Below are 22,710 nucleotides of genomic sequence, written 5' to 3' on the forward strand. Positions count from 1 at the left end.
CGAGGACGTTAACTCCTTCCTGACCGGAGAGTCTTCTGGCCAAACTACAGCAGAGGATGGTGATGGAGATCGGCAACGGGGAATCGATGTGGGCGGGTTCCGGCACCGATGGGGCCACGTCATTGGGCTTTTGTTCGCTTACAACCAATCTATGGAAATGCAAAACCTGATGCAAATGCGGGGCGGGAGGTCAACTGTGCGTCAAATGCATCTGTCAATGGACTCTGCCATGGAGACAAGCCCAAAGCCTGTAGACCCTTACTATGGTATGGCCTTACTATGCCAGGCATTGCAAATATCCGATACATGTGTCTACGTATCAATAAAACGGAAAAGGAAGTGCTCATGGAAGGAGTCCCACATGACTCTAAAATGCCATTACTGAATCCTGTGAGGACGTGTGTTCACCGAGTGCTCACAGCTTTAGGGCTCCAGATTTAGGCTTGGGGTGACCAGAAGTTGGTCCCACAGACAAGGACCTGTCGGGCCCGTCCCACAGACAAGGACCTGTCGGGCCCGTCCCACAGACAAGGACCTGTCGGGCCCGTCCCACAGACAAGGACCTGTCGGGCCCGTCCCACAGACAAGGACCTGTCGGGCCCGTCCCACAGACAAGGACCTGTCGGGCCCGTCCCACAGACAAGGACCTGTCGGGCCCGTCCCACAGACAAGGACCTGTCGGGCCCGTCCCACAGACAAGGACCTGTCGGGCCCGTCCCACAGACAAGGACCTGTCGGGCCCGTCCCACAGACAAGGACCTGTCGGGCCCGTCCCACAGACAAGGACCTGTCGGGCCCGTCCCACAGAGAGGACCTGTCGGGCCCGTCCCACAGAGAGGACCTGTCGGGCCCGTCCCACAAAGAGGACCTGTCGGGCCCGTCCCACAAAGAGGACCTGTCGGGCCCGTCCCAAGGCTGACCCCAACCTAAAAAAAAAAACAAAAAAAAACAAAAAAAAAACACCTGACTCATTTTAAATCTAGAACCCCCATCAGCATTTTGGTGCTGCCTGTGTTCACATTGGAGATTTTACCTCTTTTCCTGCTTTGATGCCAAATCTGTCAGTGGGACAGGAAGTGAGGGGAAATCTATTCCATGAAAACTTAGACAGCAATTAAAAAAAAAAAAACACCTTACAGAGTTTCTAACCCTCCCCTGCCATAACAATACTATAATTGACTCTGTCAGGCTAAGAAGAAGATCCTAAAATGCGGTCCATGATAATCAATCAGCTGCCTTGACGCAACGCATGTAACACGCGACACCAGAACGCACACGTATGAATCCGCACTTTCCTCCTTTATTCAAACGAAAAAGAATATTTTTTGCCTTTGGATATCCTTGAATGTCAAATCTTCGTCTTCAATGTTAGCTGGAGATCAGACGGGTTTCATCATACATTTTATCCCACGGCGTAGCGGCAGCGTGTCTCCAGGAGCGGACGGTCTTACTGTACACATGTGAATGCTGGGAATCGTGGTATGCAAATATTTACCCATCCGCCCCTGAGACAAATATAACCTCCTGTGCACTGTGCCATGTAAATATAGTAACGTAGTGAAGAGCCTGGCGGAAAAAAAATATTTGCGTGTCAAATCATTCCTGGAATCTTAGGGCTGAAGACCGACTTTAGCGCGGCTGCAACGTTTCCTGGACAGATCACCGATTCATTTTGCGGTCTGCCCGGTAACTGCTTGTCATAATCATGCCGCACAGCCCTGGCAGCCTTCCTGACAGCAGTAAAAAGAAAAAAAATGCCAAGAGTTATTTTGTACGCATTATTAAATATGCCATAAAAATGCAGACGGAAGATGGCCAGCAGCCACGGGAACATGCAAATTAACCCATTAAATCCAGTTAAAACTGGCTCAAGAACTGCATGCAACGGGGCAGTAAAGCCACATCTGGACATGTGTTGCATTGACAGTCTGTTGCCGCTATGTACCTATTTAACCACTTCCGCACCGCCCTATAGCAGAAATACTGCAACAGGGTGACACGGGTGTGCAAAATCTCGTATATATACCCGGATTTGCAGTCCCAGGTGGGGGGCGCGCATGAGCCGTGCGCACGCCCTACCTGCTCCGCCATTCGCAGCCTCGGCTGTCAATCACCGGGTCCGGCTGGTGATTCCCTGCCGGCACCAGGCGATCATCGAGGATTTCCGACGGGGGAGAGACCTGTATGTAAACAGTACAGATCTCTCCCCTGTCGTCAGTACAGATCTCTCCCCTGTCGTCAGTACAGATCTCTCCCCTGTCGTCAGTACAGATCTCTCCCCTGTCGTCAGTACAGATCTCTCCCCTGTCGTCAGTACAGATCTCTCCCCTGTCGTCAGTACAGATCTCTCCCCTGTCGTCAGTACACACACACATACATATATATACACACACACACACATATATATACACACACACACACATATATATACACACACACATATATATATATACACACACATATATATATATATATACATATACACACACATACACATATATATATACACACACATATATATATACACACACACACACACACACACACACACACACACACACACACACACACACACATATATATATACACACACACACACACACACACAGTTATATACATATACACACACACACACATATATATACACACACACACACACACATATATATACACACACACACACATATATATATATATACACACACACACACACACATATATATACACACACACACACACACATATATATATATATACACACACACACACATATATATATATACACACACACACACATATATATATACACACACACACACACATATATACACACACACACACACACATATATATACACACACACACACACATATATATACACACACACACACACACATATATATATACACACACACACACATATATATATATACACACACACACACACATATATATACACACACACACACATATATATACACACACACACACACACATATATATATACACACACACACACACAGTTATATATATATACACACACACAGTTATATATATATACACACACACACACACATATATATATACACACACACACACACATATATATATACACACACACACACACACACACACACACACAGTTATATACATATACACACACACACATATATATATTTTTTAAATTAAATTTATAGAAAAAACTAGCACAAAAATCATTTTTATTTTTGTGTGGCTGTTGGCAAATTTCTCTCCACCTTTACCTATTTTACTTTCAGATTTCGCTCTTTCACTGCCTAGTACAACATTGTAGAACAGGCAGTGAGGATAAATCTTGAGCCCTGAAAAGTAAGAAAAACCTACCCTATCCAGCCCTTCCCTACATTATCCAAAAATAAGAGAAAATGTTAACCTTGACATATTTTAATAAAGCTAAAAAAACCCTTAAATGATAGTGACTTAAGGCACAATTCACATTATGTATTATTAGTTCCCAATTATCCTTTCCAGACATTTCCGTCATCTCCATCACTACACCCAGTCATTAGGAGACCTAATGAAAGCTATATTATTGTCCTCATCAGTCCTATATAATCACCTTCATAGGAAGGATCCCGGCAACACAATGACATCTTACACTCTCAGGCACAGTAATTAGGTGAAAACTAAGAGGCATAATTAAATGACGGAACGTGTAGAGCAGCTTCTCTCAACCTCCTTACACCGGAGGAACCCTTGAAATAATTTTCATCTCTCAGAAAATCTCTGCTAAAAATTCTTTAGTTCATGAAACATTTCCGCTACAAAATTATTTTGAAAGATACTAAAAATAATGGCCAGAAAAAAAGCATGGACTGTGAATATTGTAGTGTCCCCTTGCCTTAGCGGCCCAGTGGAGAAGTATCCCCTTGCCTTAGCGGCCCAGTGGAGAAGTATCCCCTTGCCTTAGCGGCCCAGTGGAGAAGTATCCCCTTGCCTTAGCGGCCCAGTGGAGAAGTATCCCCTTGCCTTAGCGGCCCAGTGGAGAAGTATCCCCTTGCCTTAGCGACCCAGTGGAGAAGTATCCCCTTGCCTTAGCGGCCCAGTGGAGAAGTATCCCCTTGCCTTAGCGGCCCAGTGGAGAAGTATCCCCTTGCCTTAGCGGCCCAGTGGAGAAGTATCCCCTTGCCTTAGCGGCCCAGTGGAGAAGTATCCCCTTGCCTTAGCGGCCCAGTGGAGAAGTATCCCCTTGCCTTAGCGGCCCAGTGGAGAAGTATCCCCTTGCCTTAGCGGCCCAGTGGAGAAGTATCCCCTTGCCTCAGTGGTTGGCGGAGAATTGTCCCATTGCCCTAGAGGCTGGCGGAGAAGTGTCCCCTTACCTTAGCGGCTGGAGGAGAGGTGTGCCCTAGCGGTTGGTTGAGGAGTGTCCCTGTGCCCGAATGGCTGAGGAAGAATTGTCCCCTTGCCTTGGCAGTCAGTGGAGAAATGTCCCCGTGCCTTAGTGGCCAGTGGAGAAGTGGCTATTTGCCTTAGCAACTGGTAGAGCCGCATCCCCTTGCCTTAGCAACCGGTGGAAAAGCATCCCCTTTGCTTAGCAACCGGTGGAGAAGCATCCCCTTTGCTTAGCAACCGGTGGAGAAGCATCCCCTTTGCTTAGCAACCGGTGGAGAAGCATCCCCTTTGCTTAGCAACCGGTGGAGAAGCATCCCCTTTGCTTAGCAACCGGTGGAGAAGCATCCCCTTGCCTTTGCAACTGGTGGAGAAGTGGTCACTTGTCTTAGCAGCTAGTGGAGGAAAAAGAAAAAAGATATGCAGAAGGAATGTTAGGTGCAGCCTTAGTAGCCCTCTGGTCAGCTTAAAAACCCTCATCTATTATCAGGTCCACTTTCCCAACCATTCATATGCGGGGTTCACCTTTATACATGGAGGGTGTATAGAGGTGAGCGTGGAAAGGGCTGTGCGAAGGCCTGATCTCCATCTAATAATCCAATGTACAACCATATTTCTAATACATGGTCATATGTTTACTGCCTAATCCCATCGCCGGGCACCATATGTGATAACTGCATATCCCGCTGAAAGCCATAAATCACATGACCCCCAGTAATCGCCGATGTGATCAGGACCTGTAAAGTGGTCACAAGCTTATTAAAAAGTGAAAGAGTCCTCCAGAAGAAAGCCTGAGGAGGCCTATTCAGGGGCGCACCATGTGATCTTTTGTTACTTCCTGCTGGAACAAACAGGAACTGAACTCTCATTGTTATGAATGAGGCAGTGAAAAGTCACAAATACAACAATCAACACCCTCCACAGCTACACCAGGGCCAATGGACAGACCGCCGACACAAGGACTTTATATCCAGGGACAGTCTGAAAACGTGTCCTTAGAAAGGTCATCTCTGGAATGTCATTTATTTTCAGTACAAAGGAAAAGAATCATTTTTTTTTTTACATTTTTCAGCCACTCAAAACTGATATTTCTGTGTTTGCTGGATAGTTTACTTCCCAAGAAAGTTATCTCATCTCTTGGGGACTCGTGAGACTTCTGACTTCAAGGCCGTGCACACCTGCTCTGAATATTATGGGAGGTTCCCACTATGAATGGGGTATTTTTATTATTAAATATTAATTTAGCTTTTTACTATTTTTTACTATTATTTTATTATTGTTATACAGTATAGGTTTATCTATTATCATTTGTATAGTTTATGTTTATATATATATATACTATTTATTCTGTATTTATTGTAATTGTTATTTTATTACTCTTCTATATTTATTACTATATTTTATATATATTTTAAGAATTTTACTGTAATGTTTTTAGTCAGTATTGTTATACTTTTTATACATTATATTAGTATGAGATTTTATATATATATATATATATATATATATATATATTTTTTTTTTTTTTTTTTTTTTTATTTCAGGTACTTATATAGCACTGTCAATTTTTTTACGCAGCGCTTTACATACATATATTGTACATTCACATCAGTCCCTAACCCTCAAGGAGCGTACAATCTAAGGTCCCTAAAGCACATTCATACATACACATACTAGGGACAATTTAGACAGGAGCCAATTAACCTACCAGCATGTCTTTGGAGTGTGGGAGGAAACCGGAGTTCCCGGAGGAAACCCATGCAGGCACAGGGAGAACATGCAAACTCCAGGCAGGTGGTGCCACGGTTGGGATTCGAACCAGCGACCTTAGTACTGCCAGGCAGAAGTGATAACCATTTAGCCACTGTGCTGCCCAATATATATATATATATATATATATATATATATATATATATATATTATTCTTTGTTAATAATAACGAATAATAGTGTATTTAAAAAGTATACTAATATATAATAATACAATAATTACAATACAGATAAAAATAATAATATAAAAAATATATAACATATAGTAGTATATAAATATAATAAGAAAAAAAAGAAATAAATACAGAATAAAAACATAATACTAATAATAATAAATGTTTTATGTATATTATAGAGGAAGATGAAATTTTCAAGCCCTGTGAGTGCTGCCTTATGTTTTGGATTATACATAATCTTATTTTTCTTTATAGATCTTATTATATTTTTTTAACACTAATATATCATAGTAATGTATGATTTTATGTATTTATGTTATTACATTATGTTATTTCTTTAAACATATATGTATAATATTTTTATTTTCTATGATATTTTATGCATTTAGTATTATTATATGTTTTATTTATTTATACTTGTGTGTGTGTGTGTGTATATATATATATATATATATATATATACACATATATACACACACATACATACATACACGCACACACATACATGGCCACAAGTGTATACAATCAAGCCCCCAGGCATGCAGATTGCTTCTACAAACATTGGTGAAAGAATGGGTCGCTCTCAGGAGCTCAGTGACTCCAAGCGTGGTCCCGTGATAGGTTGCCACCTGTGCAATAAGTCCATCCGTGACATTTCCTGGCTACTAAATATTCCACGGTCAACTGTTAGTGGGATTATAACAAAGTGGAAGCAACTGGGAGCAACAGCAACTCAGCCACCAAGTGGTAGGTCACATCACATGACAGAGCGGGGTCAGCGCATGCTGAAGCGCACAGTGCGCAGAAGTCACCAACTGTCTGCAGAGTCAATAGCTAAAGACCTCCAAACTTCATGTGGCCTTCAGATTAGCACAACAACAGTGTGTAGAGAGCTTCATGGAATGGGTTTCCATGGCCGAGCAGCTGCATCCAAGCCTTACATCACCAAGTGCAATGCAAAGCGTCGGATGCAGTGGTGTAAAGCACGCCGCCACTGGGCTCTACAGCAGTGGAGACGTGTTCTCTAGAGTGACCAATCACGCTTCTCTGTCTAGCAGTCCAATGGATATGTCTGGTTTTGGCAGTTGCCAGGAAAAAGGTACTTGCCTGACTGCATTGTGCCAAGTGAAAAGTTTGGTGGAGAGTGGATTATGGTGGGGGGTTGTTTTTTCAGGGGTTGTACTTGGCCCCCTAGTGCCAGTGAAGGGAACTCTTAAGGCGATATTTTGGACAATTTCATGCTCCCAACTTTGTGGGAAGAGTTTGGGGATGGCCCCTTCCTGTTCCAACATGACTGCACACCAGTGTACAAAGCAAGGTCCATAAAGACATGGAGGAGCCAGTTTGGGGTGGAGGAACTTGACTGGTCTGCACAGAGTCCTGACCTCAACCCCATAGAACACCTTTGGGATGAATTAGAGTGGAGACTGTGAGCCAGGCCTCCTCCCCCGACATCAGTGCCTGACCTCACAGATGTGCTTCTGGAAGAATGGTCCAACCTTCCCATAGACACCCTCCTAAACCTTGTGGACGGCCTTCCCAGAAGAGTTGAAGCTGTTATAGCTGCAAAGGGCGGGGCCAACTCCATATTGAACCCTGCGGACTAATGCAGGCCATAGACCAGGGGTCTCCACACTATGGCCCTCCAGGTGTTGAGGAACTGCAAGTCCCATGAGGCCTTGCAAGACTCTGACAGCCACAGGCAAGACTCCCAGAGGCAGAGGCATGATGGGACTTGTAGTACTTCAACAACTGGAGGGCCATAGTTTGGAGACCCCTGCAATAGACGCTTCATTTATCGGCCGATTTTTCATCCGAAAGAATAATCGGACGATTTTTGCACTGTTAGTAGAGCTATGGCATCGGCTAATTTTCGCGGTTCCTCCTCATTTAGCTTATTGGTAATTCTGGAAAATTCGTGAAAAAACAGCCGATTGTCACAGTCATTGATGGCAACATCGGTTTACAGAACTAATGAGGTTTTGTTTTTTTAGGCGAAAAGTCGGCCGATAAACGAACCGTCTATGACCTGCATAAGACTGGGATTATTTTATTTCAGGTACTTATATAGCGCTGTCAATTTACGCAGCACTTTACATATATATTGTACATTCACATCAGTCCCTAACCCTCAAGGGGTGTACAATCTAAGGTCCCTAACCCTCAAGGGGTGTACAATCTAAGGTCCCTAACTCACATTCATACATACACATACTAGGGACAATTTAGACAGGAGCCAATTAACCTACCAGCATGTCTTTGGAGTGTGGGAGGAAACTGGAGTATCCGGAGGAAACCCACACAGGCACAGGGAGAACATGCAAACTCCAGGCAGGTGGTGCCGTGGTTGGGATTCGAACCAATGACCCGAGTACTGCCAGGTGGAAGTGCTAACCATTTAGCCACTGTGCTGCCATTAAACGTCATGTGTGTGTACAGGCAGGCCAACCAATACTTTTGGCAATATATATATAAAGACGCAGACCAGGAAGTCCGACTCTCCGATCTGCACACTCTGTCCTGGAAGGTGACCCCCAAAGTACTAAAGGATAACCCAGGAAATGAGTATTTTCAGGAAGCCCGTAATGGCAGGCTCAATATTTCCCTCTGGATGGAGCCATCTTCGTTCAGCAATCACCCCGGGTCACCATCTACATCCTGGACTGAGATGCCACAATCATGTAAATCCTGGTGCTCGTTCCATTTTTGGCTGCTCACAGATGTCAGACACATTTCAGTCCCTGCTGCAGCCTAGATACAAAGTTACAATGTATAGTTTGATCACTGGAGGAGGGGAGACTGAGGAAGCGCTGCCTGCAGCAGACTGATGACAATGTTGGATCTCATCTGGGAACACCGGCTGCTGTTGCTGAATTTGTGATGAAAATGCTAGCTGCCTGGCCACTATGCCGAGACCCCAGCTTCACCACACCTATAGGGCGGGGGAACATCTGGTACGGGGACCACCTACTGTACTGCAGCAGGGGAGAGGACGCAGCAAAGATCAGGTCCACTGCCGGCGGCTTAAGGCAGAACTGCAGAACAAAGGGTTTTTTTGTGGACAGGGGGGTTAGAACCTCTGTCAGATTTTGCTTGCTGTTGGGAAGACTCGCTGCCCCCCCCCCCAGACCTGATGTCCAAGACATACAGTGAGCTCCTCAAAAAGTCCAACAGGTGGCACTAGACACAGCTAGTGGGCGGAGCCGGGAACCCCATGGAGGAAGTCTGGCGCACGGTTCCAGCTGCGGTCACCTCTTCCTACCTTCCATAGAAGTTCTCCCAGTATAAGACTTTACAATCTAAAACACACGTGACACCAGCGACCTCCTTCTGGAAATGCCAACCGCCTGGCTGTGTGACGGCTGAAAGCAAAGCATCAATAACAGCCATGCCTCCAGCATTGTCGGGGGGGGAATAGGGCCTGCACTCCTCTCTGGTACGGCTGATACGGGTTCTTCCCAATAATAAATCCCACACACACATATATATATATATATATACACAGGCTGACACGTCACTGGGGGCGGGGCCGAATTAATATACAGGTGTAGTGGTCCCATCAATCTCCATTATGGGGGGCACCATTTCTCAGCACTGTCCCCCCACCGTACACAGACTGGCACTATGACCCCCCCAATGCCAGGACAGATATCACCCCACGAGCATCACCATCCCGGTACAGATCCCCCCCAAAAAACATGGAGGGGGGCAGCACTGATCACAACCCCCAACCTGTACTATTACTATTAGCAAAGAATGCCCAGGCAAGGACCCTGGGGGGGGGGGGGGGATACTGGACAGCAGACCAGTATGGGAGGGGGGGGGCCAATGGGACACAGCAGTGGGGGCACTGAGAGGGTAGGATGGGGGGGGGTGATGGGGCACAGAGAGGGTACAGGGATGGGGGGGTGATGGAGCACAGCAGTGGGGGCACTGAGAGGGTACAGGGATGGGGGGGGTGATGGGGCACTGAGAGGGTACAGGGATGGGGGAGTGATCGGGCACAGCAGTGGGGGCACTGAGAGGGTACAGGGATGGGGGGGTGATGGAGCACAGCAGTGGGGGCACTGAGAGGGTACAGGGATGGGGGGGTGATGGGGCACTGAGAGGGTACAGGGATGGGGGGGTGATGGGGCACTCTGATCTACAGCAGGAAGAGGGGTACAGAAGGCATGGGGGGGTACAGAAGGCATGGGGAGGGGTACAGAAGGCATGGGGGGTACACATTGATATGGGGGGTGCAGGCAGTGCTGGGCACATAGTGATAGGGTGATGGGGCACAGAGGAGGGGGGTGCAGACACTGATAGGGAAGGGGGAGGGGCAGATCCTGATGGGGCACAGGAGGGAGGGGGTGCAGGCAGTATTAGGGCGCACACTGACAGGGTGACAAGGTGTGTGGGGGTGCAGACACTGATGGGGGGGGAGGAGCACATGATTGTGGTGCAGGCAGTGATGGGGCACAGAGGAGGGTGTGCAGACACAGATGAGGTATTGTAGGGTGCAGGTAGTGACAGAACACGAAGGACCCTCACCCTGTCCGGTCCCCCCGGTCAAATGACCCCCTCCTACCTGCCACGTGACCCCGCTCTCCCGGTCCGGCCCCTCCTCCTCCTCTCTCCCCGCACCGGCCGCTGCCGCTTCTGCCGCCCGTAGGAAAAGCTGACTACCTGGGGGTGTGACCGGCATCACGCGATTTGCATAATCAGCCCCTCCCCCGGGGCCGCGAGGACTCTCACTGGAGCACGGGGCCGGAGGGCGGGCCCAGGGAACAGCTGCGTCATCGGTGGGAGGGTCGGATCGTTAACCCTTCAGCTGCTTTGCTGTTCCGGATCGCCGTGTCAGTGCCGAGCCCCGGGAGGACCTCTGACCCCGTTCCCGGCGGCCCTGGCCCCTCCCACTTATGGACTACAAATTACAGGCGGCCCGTACAGGGAGTCACTCCACCCACAACTGCCACTTCTACAGCCGGGGATCACAGAGACCGGAACAGAGGCGGATACAAAGTGTCAGGACACACAGGAGGCGATCTGATTGGTCGGTGAAACAATTCTTTCAGTTTCTGGTGCCCATACACAGCGCACTACTTCATCGATTTCTCCTCCGACCAATCTCTGCCGATGGGTGGAAATTGTTCCATCGACCGATCTGCTGCCCCATTCACACCCAGCGTAGGGTGAGCGTGCCGTTCTACGCACTTTTTTTGTAAATTTTTCATGGTTTTTGCAGTTTTGCACTTTTTTGCAAATTTCAACACTTTCTTGTGCATTTTTTGCACATTTTAATTTTTTTGTACAGTTTTAATGGTTTTTGCACCGTTTTGCACTTTCTGTGCATTTTTGCAAATTTTAACACTTTTTGTGTGATTTTTGCACATTTTTCATGTTTTTTTGCAAATTTTTTATGGTTTTTCCAGGTTTGCACTTTTTGTGCATTTTTGCAGATTTTAACACTTTTTGTGCAGTTTTTGTGGATTACTCATGTTTTTTGCAATTTTTCATGGTTTTGCACTTTTCAACACATGCAGTTGTTTTGCACATTGTCATTTTTTTGTGCATTTTTCATGGTTTTTGAACCATTTTACACTTTTGTGCATTTTTGCAAATTTTAACACTTTTCTGTGCGGTTCTTGCACATTTTTCATATTTTTTACGCATTTTTCATATTTTTTGCAGTTTTGCATTTTTTTGTGCATTTTTGCAAATTTTAACCCTTTTTTTTCGGTTTTTGCACATTTTCATGTTTTCTGTTTATTTTTCATGGTTTTGCAGTTTTACACTTTTTTGCAAATTTCAACAATCTCTTGTGTAATTTTTTGTGCATTTTTCATGGTTTTTCACTTTTTTTGGTGCATTCTTGCAGATTGTAACACTTTTTGTGTGGTTTTTGCACATTTTTCATGTTTTTTGCACATTTTTTATGATTTTTGCAGGTTTGCACTTTTTGTGCATTACTCATGTTTTTGGCAAACTTTTTATGAATTTGCACTTTTCAACACTTTCTTGTGCAGTTTTTTTGCACATTTTCATGTTTTTTTGTGCATGTTTCATGGTTTTTGCACTATTTTACAATTCTGTGCATTTTTGCAAATGTTATTACTTTTCTGTGTGGTTCTTGCACATTTTTCATATTTTTTATGCATTTTTCATATTTTTTGCAGGTTTGCACTTTTTGTGCATTTTTGCAAATATTAATACTTTGTGCGTTTTGCATATTTTTCACACTTTTTGCACATTTTTCATCGTTTTTGCAGTTTTGCACTTTTTGTGCATTTTTGCAAATTTTAACACTTTCTGTGCTATTTTGCACATTTTTCATGTTTTTTGCAAATTTTTCATGGTTTTGCAGTTTTGCACTTTTTTGCAAATTTCAACACTTTTGTCGTCTTTTGCAGATTTTGCATGGTTTTTGCACTGCTTTCACTTTTTGGGGTGCATTTATGCAAATTTTAACACTTTTCTGTGCGTTTTTTGCACATTTTTTCATGTTTTTTTTTTCGTGCATTTTTCGTGGTTTTTGAAGTTTTGCACGTTCTGTGCATTTTTGCAAATTTTACCAGTGTTTTGTTGCACATTTTTCACACTTTTTGCACATTGTTAATAGTTTTTGTACCTTTTTGCAAATTTTAACACTGTACTGTTTTTTGCACACTTTTCTTTTTTTGCGCATTTTTCATGGCTTTTGCACAGTTTTGCACTTCTTTTGTGCGTTTTTTTGCACATTTTTCATGTTTTTGCACATTTTTAAATTTTTTCACCTTTGCGCATTTTTTGCCCTTTTGCGCACCTCACAAATAGGACAGGCTGTTCACTTGGAGGGGCAGCCCGATGAGCAACAAACGTGCTAAAGAAGCTCCAGAACCTTTTCATGCGTACGTCTTTGCGTCTTTTTTTTTTATTGCACGTTTGCAGCACATTTCTCGCATATTTTCTGGCATGTTTGTTGCGCATTTTACAGCGCACAAAAGAATGGTAACTGCCGGGTGCATTTGGGGTGCCATTATTATTATACAGGATTTATATAGCGCCAACAGTTTGCTCAGCGCTTTACAATATAACGGGAGACAATACAGCAACAATACAGTTCAATACAAGAGGGATAGGAGGGCCCTGATCCTGGGAGCTTACAATCTAGGAGGGAGGGGCTCGTGGTACAAAAGGTAATAACTGTGGGGGGTGGACTGGTAGGAAGAGTAGAAGATTCCGTTATTAGCTGAGGGCAGGATAGGCTTCCCTGAAGAGAGAGGTTTTCAGAGATCGGCTAAAAGTGAGCAGAATAGGCGATAGTCTGATAAATTGGGGTAGAGAGTTCCAGAGGATGGGGGAAGCTCTGGAGAAGTTCTGGAGACGAGCATGGGAGGAATTAAGAATTAATTAGGCTCCATGCACACTAGCGTTTTTTTAAGCTCCTAGAAGCTGTTATCGGCTTTTTTTTTTTATGCTCCTAGAAGCCAATAGTGTTCTCCTATCAGGGGCGGACTGACAACTCATGGGGCCCCCGGGCAATAGGGGATCATGGGGCCCCTGTGTCCTTGCCCAAACTCCAAAAAAGCTATGAAAAAGGTACCAGGGGCATCTCATGGGGCCCCCTACTGACCCCAGGCCCTCGGGCAGTGCCCGAGTTTCCAAATGGTCAGCCCGCCCCTGTCTCCTATGTGTCCATGCACACTGCTCCAGGCTAGTAGCTTTTTTAGAGCTTCAGTGTCTCACAGCAAAAAAAATAAAAAAAGTTTTTTTGGAGCGTTTTTCCAGCAGAAAAAAAAAATGCTAAACACTGCTAATGGATTTTTTCTAGCTTTTTTTTCTACATGTGCTGCTCCTAAATGCTCCTAAAAACGCTATTACCAGCGCTAGTGTGCATGGAGCCTAAAGAATGAATGGCGACCCAAGCACAGCGTGCGTTTTTCACGTGTTTCACGAATGCACTTTTCTGGATGTGATCCCAGAACACGCAGCTGTGATTAATGGTTAGCGGCAAACGTGGCTAATAGATGCGTGTTTTGTCACACGCCAAAATGCGACCTAAAAAGCACGCGACGCTCAACACCCCAAAAAAGTTCTGGAGCATCTTTGGAGCATTTATCACACATGGGCCATACAAGTGAATTGGCTGCCGAATGTGCGACTCTGCACCAAAAACCGCAAACAGACGCGATTTCAAAATGCAGTTCTATTGCCTGAATCAGATCCTATCCGATTCCAGTGTGGCAAAGAAAAGGTTCCTGCTACTTTTTTGTGTGAATCCTCTGCGATTTGAGCCGTACAAAATGATGAGCTCAAATTGCAACAGAATCACATGGGATTTTCATCGGAATGCACTGCAATTCCTGTGCCAATCACATGCGGCGTGACGCGGCACGTCAGTATGAACCCAGCCTAGGGCTACTTTCACACTGCTACATAAAACAAAAACCCGAATAAAAAATACATGCGTTTTTGCCGTGGTGCATTGTATTTTTTGATGTGTTTGCATTGCCTTTTACGCCACTGGACAAAGCACTTCCCACAGGTGCGTTGCGGTTTTATGCGATTTCCCTTCATTTCAATGGGAAGGTGCGTTTTTGGTGCATTTTTTTTTACTGGACAAAACATGCAACGGACCAGTGTGAAGAGCGACATGGGATTTAAAGGGATGCAGTTTTCTTCCACTTTTTTTTTTAACTGAAGAACTCACCAAAAGTGGGTCAGTGTGAGAGCAAGCCATGTTCCCACTAGTGCGATTCCAAAGCACGGGCGGACTGACCATTTGTAAACTCGGGCACTGCCTGAGGGCCCGGGTCAGTAGGGGGCCCCATGAGATGCCTCTGGTACCATTTTCATTTTTTCATATTTCTTGTTGCTAGGCAGATTTTAAACTAAAAACGCAACAAAAACACACTACATGCTTTTCTGCAGCATTGCCAATGAAGTCTATAGAACTAAAAACGCAATGTGGCCCTGCAAAAAGCTGCAGAAAACGCATAGGTGTGAAGTGGAGTTCCAGCTATTTTTGTGTTTATGAAGCCTGCATTCACACTTGTGCGGTGAGGCACTTCGCACAGGAACCGCAAGTCACATGCAAATTCTGTGCAGTGCGATTTGAGCCATACATTCTGTATGGCTCAAATCGCACTGCATTTGCACCAAAGAGGTGCGGGGCCCTTTTTTTTGGGTTCTCAGTAGATTCAGATCACATGGGTATTCACACTTATGCGATCCGATTCTGCACATCGCACAGCGTCTTGCGGACCGATTTCGGGGTGTTGTTAACTTCACATACACACCCGCAGCGGTCTGCATGAACGGGGTGCGATTCTGATGCAGTGCGTCCCTTCTCTCCTCCCACCCTCGCCGTCCCTTCTCTCCTTCTCCCACCCGCGCCGTCCCTTCTCTCCTCCCACCCTCGCCGTCCCTTCTCTCCTTCTCTCACCCGCGCCGTCCCTTCTCTCCTCTCACCCGCGCTGTCCCTTCTCTCCTCCTCCCACCCGCGCTGTCCCTTCTCTCCTTCTCCCACCCGTGCCGTCCCCTCTCTCCTTCTTCACCCACCTGCGCCGTCCCCTCTCTCCTTCTTCACCCACCTGCGCCGTCCCCTCTCTCCTTCTTCACCCACCTGCGCCGTCCCCTCTCTCCTTCTTCACCCACCTGCGCCGTCCCCTCTCTCCTTCTTCTCTCACCTGCGCCGTCCCCTCTCTCCTTCTTCTCCCACCCGCGCCATCCCTTCTCTCCTTCTTCTCTCACTCGCGCCGTCCCTTCTCTCCTTCTTCTCCCACCCGTGCCGTCCCTTCTCTCCTTCTTCTCTCACCCACGCCGTCCCTTCGCTCCTTCTCTCACCCGCGCCGTCCCTTCGCTCCTTCTCTCGCCCACGCCGTCCCTTCGCTCCTTCTCTCACCCGCGCCGTCCCTTCTGTCCTTCTCTCACCCGTGCCGTCCCTTCTCTCCTTCTTCTCTCACCCACGCCATCCCCTCTCTCCTTCTTCTCTCACCCGCGCCGTCCCTTCTCTCCTTCTTCTCTCACCCACGCCATCCCCTCTCTCCTTCTTCTCTCACCCGCGCCGTCCCTTCGCTCCTTCTCTCACCCGTGCTGTCCCTTCTCTCCTTCTTCTCTCACCCGCGCCGTCCCTTCGCTCCTCTCACCCGCGCCGTCCCTTCTGTCCTTCTCTCACCCGCGCCGTCCCTTCTCTCCTTCTTCTCTCACCCACGCCATCCCCTCTCTCCTTCTTCTCTCACCCGCGCCGTCCCCTCTCTCCTTCTTCTCTCACCCGCGCCGTCCCCTCTCTCCTTCTTCTCTCACCCGCGCCGTCCCCTCTCTCCTTCTTCTCTCACCCGCGCCGTCCCCTCTCTCCTTCTTCTCTCACCCGCGCCGTCCCCTCTCTCCTTCTTCTCTCACCCGCGCCATCCCCTCTCTCCTTCTTCTCTCACCCGCGCCGTCCCCTCTCTCCTTCTTCTCTCACCCGCGCCGTCCCCTCTCTCCTTCTTCTCTCACCCGCGCCGTCCCCTCTCTCCTTTTTTTCTCACCCGCGCCGTCCCCTCTCTCCCCGGCATCTCGGTTGTGGGCACCAGGCTGTGACAGCTTGCGGCTTCAGAGCCAGGTGCCCTCTGTGCATGCGCGAGTCATGCTGTGCCTCCTGATTGGTCCGGCAGTCTTCTGAGATCTGGGAGGACCGATCGAACAAATACCTGTTGTGTGTCCGAGGAACAATCGAACAAATACCCGTTGTGTGTCTGAGGACCTATCGAACAAATAACTGTTGTGTGTCCGAGGACCTATCGAACAAATACCAGTTTTGGTTTGTTTCGGGTGCGTTTTTGATGTGTTTTACCGCGTTCCAGTACAATTCTGCGCAGAAAAAAATGCAGCCTGTTCTACTTTTGTTCTACATCCGGAACGCACTGGACCTGCAAGCACTGATGTGAACGATGACATTGACAACCATAGAACCTACTTTCTGTGTGTTCTGAAAGCCGAAAAAAAGCAACTGAAACGGAGTGTGAACTGGCCCTTAGGCTGCATATACACTTGAATGGCATGGAACTGCAGGCAGAAATGCACACAATTCACGCTGCGATTATTTCTTACTGGCATCCCAAGTGTGGGTAGCAGTTGTGTGTTTTGCCTCATTTTATGCCGAACAAAATGCCAGAAAAAAATGCAAAATGTTCCTTGCAAAACACGCTTGGCTCGGCGCCAACAATGATACTGGAGCTTCTTTAGTCTGATGACAGCCGGCCTATTCAAGTCAATGGGGCTTCCTGCAACAAATGCACGGAAAATGCTCCAAAACGCATGATAAAAACCACGAGCCATCGCATAGCTCAGGTGTGAATGCAGCCGAAGGCTAGGTTCACATCTATGCAGGTTGCAGTTAATGCATTTTTCCAGCATGTTTTCCGGTGCGTTTTGCATTTTTGAACATGCTTTGTTTATGCATTTTTGACACTTTTTTAATGATTTTTTTATGCATTAACCCCAACCCTAGACTGAACCCCAACCCAACTTTGATGCTGCTTGAATGCCAGAGAGTGTAAAGTCGCATCTAAATCGCATCAGTTGCATCAAAGTCACAATACATGAACAGAACTGTCATACTTTCCCATGAAATGGAAGGGTCCTGACCCCTCCCAAAAATCGCACCGGCTCAAAGCTCACAGAGGTGAACTAAATCCATAGGAAACCATGTTAGATGGACTGTAGTGTGTCTCTGCAAACTGGAAAACGCACTGAAATCCGCATACGTGTGACCCTAGGGTTAATGTTTACACTGAGCACTGATTAGAGGTTAGTGTTACCACTGAGCACCGATGAGAGGCTAGCGTTACCACTGAGCACCGATGAGAGGCTGGCGTTACCACTGAGCACCGATGAGAGGCTAGCGTTACCACTGAGCACCGATGAGAGGCTAGCGTTACCACTGAGCACCGATGAGAGGTTAGAGTTACCACTGAGCACCGATGAGAGGTTAGCGTTACCACTGAGCACCGATGAAAGGTTAGCGTTACCACTGAGCACCGATGAGAGGCTAGCGTTACCACTGAGCACCGATGAGAGGCTGGCGTTACCACTGAGCACCGATGAAAGGTTAGCGTTACCACTGAGCACCGATGAGAGGTTAGCGTTACCACTGAGCACCGATGAAAGGTTAGCGTTACCACTGAGCACCGATGAGAGGCTAGCGTTACCACTGAGCACCGATGAAAGGTTAGCGTTACCACTGAGCACCGATGAAAGGTTAGCGTTACCACTGAGCACCGATGAAAGGCTAGCATTGCCACTGAGCACCGATGAGAGGTTAGCGTTACCACTGAGCACCGATGAGAGGCTAGCATTACCACTGAGCACCGATGAGAGGCTAGCGTTACCACTGAGCACCGATGAGAGGCTAGCGTTGCCACTGAGCACCGATGAAAGGTTAGTGTTACCACTGAGCACCGATGAGAGGTTAGTGTTACTACTGAGCACTGATGATAGGTTAGCTTTACCACTGAGCACCGATGAAAGGCTAGCATTACCACTGAGCACCGATGAGAGGTTAGTGTTACCACTGAGCACCGATGAGAGGTTAGTGTTACCACTGAGCACCGATGATAGGCTAGCTTTACCACTGAGCACCGATGAGAGGCTAGCGTTACCACTGAGCACCGATGAGAGGCTAGCGTTACCACTGAGCACCGATGAGAGGCTAGCGTTACCACTGATAAAAACCAAGTTATCGTATTATCGTATAAAAATTATATGTTAAAATGACTTTTATATAAAATATATATTTTTAAAAACATATAAAAAAGTCATTTTAACATATATTTGTATTGCATTCCAGAAATGTAGATTTGTATTTTTGAAGACATACAGTATATTTGAAATTTATTTTTAAAAATATTTTTCATATATTTTGTAAGAAAAATGCATTTCAACATGGTGTGTGTGTAATTTTTTTTTTATTGAATATGGCCAAAATTGTAGCATTTCAAATATATGTCAATCTATTTGGGAAGAATAAAAAAAATATATTTCAAATATATTTTTCTTCCATGTGGGTAGTGTTACCACTGAGCACCGATGCTAATTCAGATATCATGTATGGAATTTTGTTTTACATTTTTAGTGTTCATTATACAGTATCTACCAGGGGAGGACTGACAACTCATGGGGCCCCGGGGCAATAGGGGATCATGGGGCCCCTGTGTCCTTGCCCAAACTCAAAAAAGCCTATGAAAAAGGTACCAGGGGCATCTCATGGGGCCCCCTACTGACCCCGGGTCCTTGGGCAGTGCCCGAGTTTCCAAATGGTTAGTCTGCCCCTGGTATCTACATATTTTTTGCTACATCTGCAATTCACTGACAATATACTGTGAGCTGTAGATGAGAAAATTAATTCAAGGGTTTCCCAAGATGTTTAATTTTTTTCCTCCCGGGTACAAATTTTGAGGAAGGCAGCTCTGTTGGTAGGTTAATTGTCTCCTGTCTAAATTGGCCCTAGTATGTGTATGTATGATCATAAATTAGGGATCTTAGATCATACGCTCCTTGAGGGCAGAGGCTGATATGAATGTACAATATGTAAAGTGCTGTGTAAACTGTCAGTATCATAAATATCTGTAATAAATAAAAGAGGTCAGCATTCTTCCCGCAATACAGACTTCCTATAAACCAGACTGCAGACATAATGAGACACAGCAGTCAGCAATGTGAACATGGAAGGGCAATTCAATTAATTTCTCATCACTGAAGATGCAATGAACTACTGCAATGCTGCTGTCTATTGGCACTATAAGCACATACATTATATTGCCAAAAGTATTGGTTGGTCGGCCTTTACACAAATATGAACTTCAATGGCATCCCAGTCTTACTCTGTAGGGTTCAATATTGAGTTGGCCCCGCCCTTTGCAGCTATAACAGCTTCAACTCTTCTGGGAAGGCCGTCCACAAGGTTTAGGAGGGTGTCTATGGGAAGGTTGGACCATTCTTCCAGAAGTGCATTTGTCAGGTCAGGCACTGATGTCGGGGGAGGAGGCCTGGCTCACAGTCTCCGCTCTAATTCATCCCAAAGGTGTTCTATGGGGTTGAGGTCAGGACTCTGTGCAGGCCAGTCAAGTTCCTCCACCCCAAACTGGCTCCTCCATGTCTTTATGGACCTTGCTTTGTGCACTGGTGTGCAGTCATGTTGGAACAGGAAGGGGCCATCCCCAAACTCTTCCCACAAAGTTGGGAGCATGAAATTGTCCAAAATATTGCCTTAAGAGTTCCCTTCACTGGCACTAGGGGGCCAAGTACAACCCCTGAAAAAACAACCCCCCACCATAATCCACCCTCCACCAAACTTTTCACTTGGCACAATGCAGTCAGGCAAGTACCGTTGTCCTGGCAACCACCAAACCCAGACATGTCCATCAGATTGCCAAACAGAGAAGCATGATTGGTCACTCTAGAGAACACGTCTCCTCTGCTCTAGAGTCCAGTGGCGGCGTGCTTTACACCACTGCATCCGACGCTTTGCATTGCACTTGGTGATGTAAGGCTTGGATGCAGCTTGGCCATGGAAACCCATTCTATGAAGCTCTCTACACACTGTTGTTGTGCTAATCTGAAGGCCACATGAAGTTTGGAGGTCTTTAGCTATTGACTCTGCAGACAGTTGGTGACTTCTGCGCACTGTGCGCTTCAGCATGTGCTGACCCCGCTCTGTCATGTGACGTGGCCTACCACTTGGTGGCTGAGTTTCTGTTGTTCCCAGTTGCTTCCACTTTGTTATAATACCACTAACAGTTGACCGTGGAATATTTAGTAGCCAGGAAATGCCACGGATGGACTTATTGCACAGGTGGCCACCTATCACGGGACCGCGCTTGGAGTCACTGAGCTCCTGAGAGCGACCCATTCTTTCACAAATGTTTGTAGAAGCAGTCTGCATGCCTAGAGGCTTCATTGTATACACCTGTGACCATGGAGGGGATTGGAACACCTGAATCACATGATTTGGAGGGCTGGCCCAATACTTTTGACAATTTAGTGTAAGGCCCCTTTCACACGGGCGTTCTGTATGACCGTTTTTCATCTGTCCGTTTACAGATGAAAAATGAACACCCATGTATTTCCATGGAGTAACGGATGTAAACGGATGATCATCCGTTATAGTGCGCTTCTGTTAACATCTGTTTTTTTGAACGGAAGAAAACCCTGTTTTTCTTCCATTCAAAAAAATGGAACGGACGAAAACTGGATGTAAACTGATGAAAAACTGATGTGAACTGATCTGTTTTTTCAAGGAAAAAACGTGACTGAAAAAACGTGATGAAAAAAACGGAACACCCGTGTGAAAGGGGCCGAAGTAAAGAAATAAATGTTTCAAATATTTTTGTGTTAATTCACTTTGATGATTTTGCAACATTGTACATACATTGAGGAATAAAAGGTAACATTGAATATAAAAGAAAAATTTAAACCCCCCCCAAAAAACTACCAATAATTGCATCTTCATTGTAAACATGCACTGCCAAAAAATAATTACCATCTAACTGAAAGCATTTCCATAGAAGAGAACGCTCCCCAGTCATTGAACCATCGCTGCCAATCATTTCAGTAATAGTTTGTTTTTTAATGAAATGCTGCATTGTATATGTAGGTGTATAGTCCAGGCTCACACTGGCCATCAGGCACACTGGGCATCTGCCTGGTGGGCCGAAGCCGCATGGCCAAGGCAGATGCGGCAGCTCCGCTCACCCGGTAGCTCCGCTCGCCCGGCCTCTTCGCGGTCAGCTGGGTGTCCATTCAATTCACTGCATGGCTGTCAGAGAGACTAGAGGCAGTGCCGGGATAGATTTGTCTAGTGCCCAGGACAAAGATCCTGAATTGTGCCCCCCTCCCCCTCTTTTAATACATGCAACACAATGGGTGTACAACCCTGCATCTATTCTTTGCCCCTTGCTTCTCTGCATCTGGGGCAGCTGTCCCTCCTGCCCACCCAGGGGCGGACTGACCATTTGGAAACTCAGGCATTCCTGAGGGCCTGGGGTCAGTAGAGGGCCCCATGAGATGCCCCTGGTATCTTTTTCATAGGCTTTTTGAGTTTGGGCAAGGACACGGGCCCCATGATCCCCTATTGCTCGGGGGCCCCATGAGCTGTCAGTCCGCCCCTGTGCCCACCCCTTGTCCCAGCCCTGACTAGAGGTCAGCTGACCATGAAGGGGAGGTGCGGGAGAGGAGACTCCCATCACCGCATGTCGGGATAGGTGTCACTGCACCCGCAGACCCCACGGACCCCAGATAAGTGCTGCTTTACTTGACAAATAATTTAACTGTGATGAGATGCTTTGGTCACTGTCTCTCACAATGTGAATGATACTGAAGAGAAGAGAAAGTAAAGTGAAGGCATCAGAGATCAGACGTTTTATCCTCTGTAATCCTCTGTTCAGTATCACTCACAT

General features: G+C 46.4%; 1 protein-coding gene across 2 annotated transcripts in view; it reads right to left on the minus strand.

Moving 5' to 3' along the window:
* Nucleotides 1-10,975, minus strand: part of C2CD2 (C2 calcium dependent domain containing 2) — a 234,808-nt gene extending 223,833 nt beyond the window's left edge. For both annotated transcript variants that reach the window (XR_016315248.1, XM_089691885.1), the window contains exon 1: nt 10,884-10,975. The gene's annotated coding sequence lies outside the window, so the exon portion shown is untranslated. The remainder of the gene's footprint in view (nt 1-10,883) is intronic.
* Between the last annotated feature and the right edge of the window lie 11,735 nt (nt 10,976-22,710).

This window comes from Staurois parvus, unplaced genomic scaffold (assembly GCF_062004578.1).
Source record: "Staurois parvus isolate SC_StPar_1 unplaced genomic scaffold, SC_StPar_1.0 ptg000574l, whole genome shotgun sequence".
NCBI classification, from domain to species: Eukaryota; Metazoa; Chordata; class Amphibia; order Anura; family Ranidae; genus Staurois; species Staurois parvus.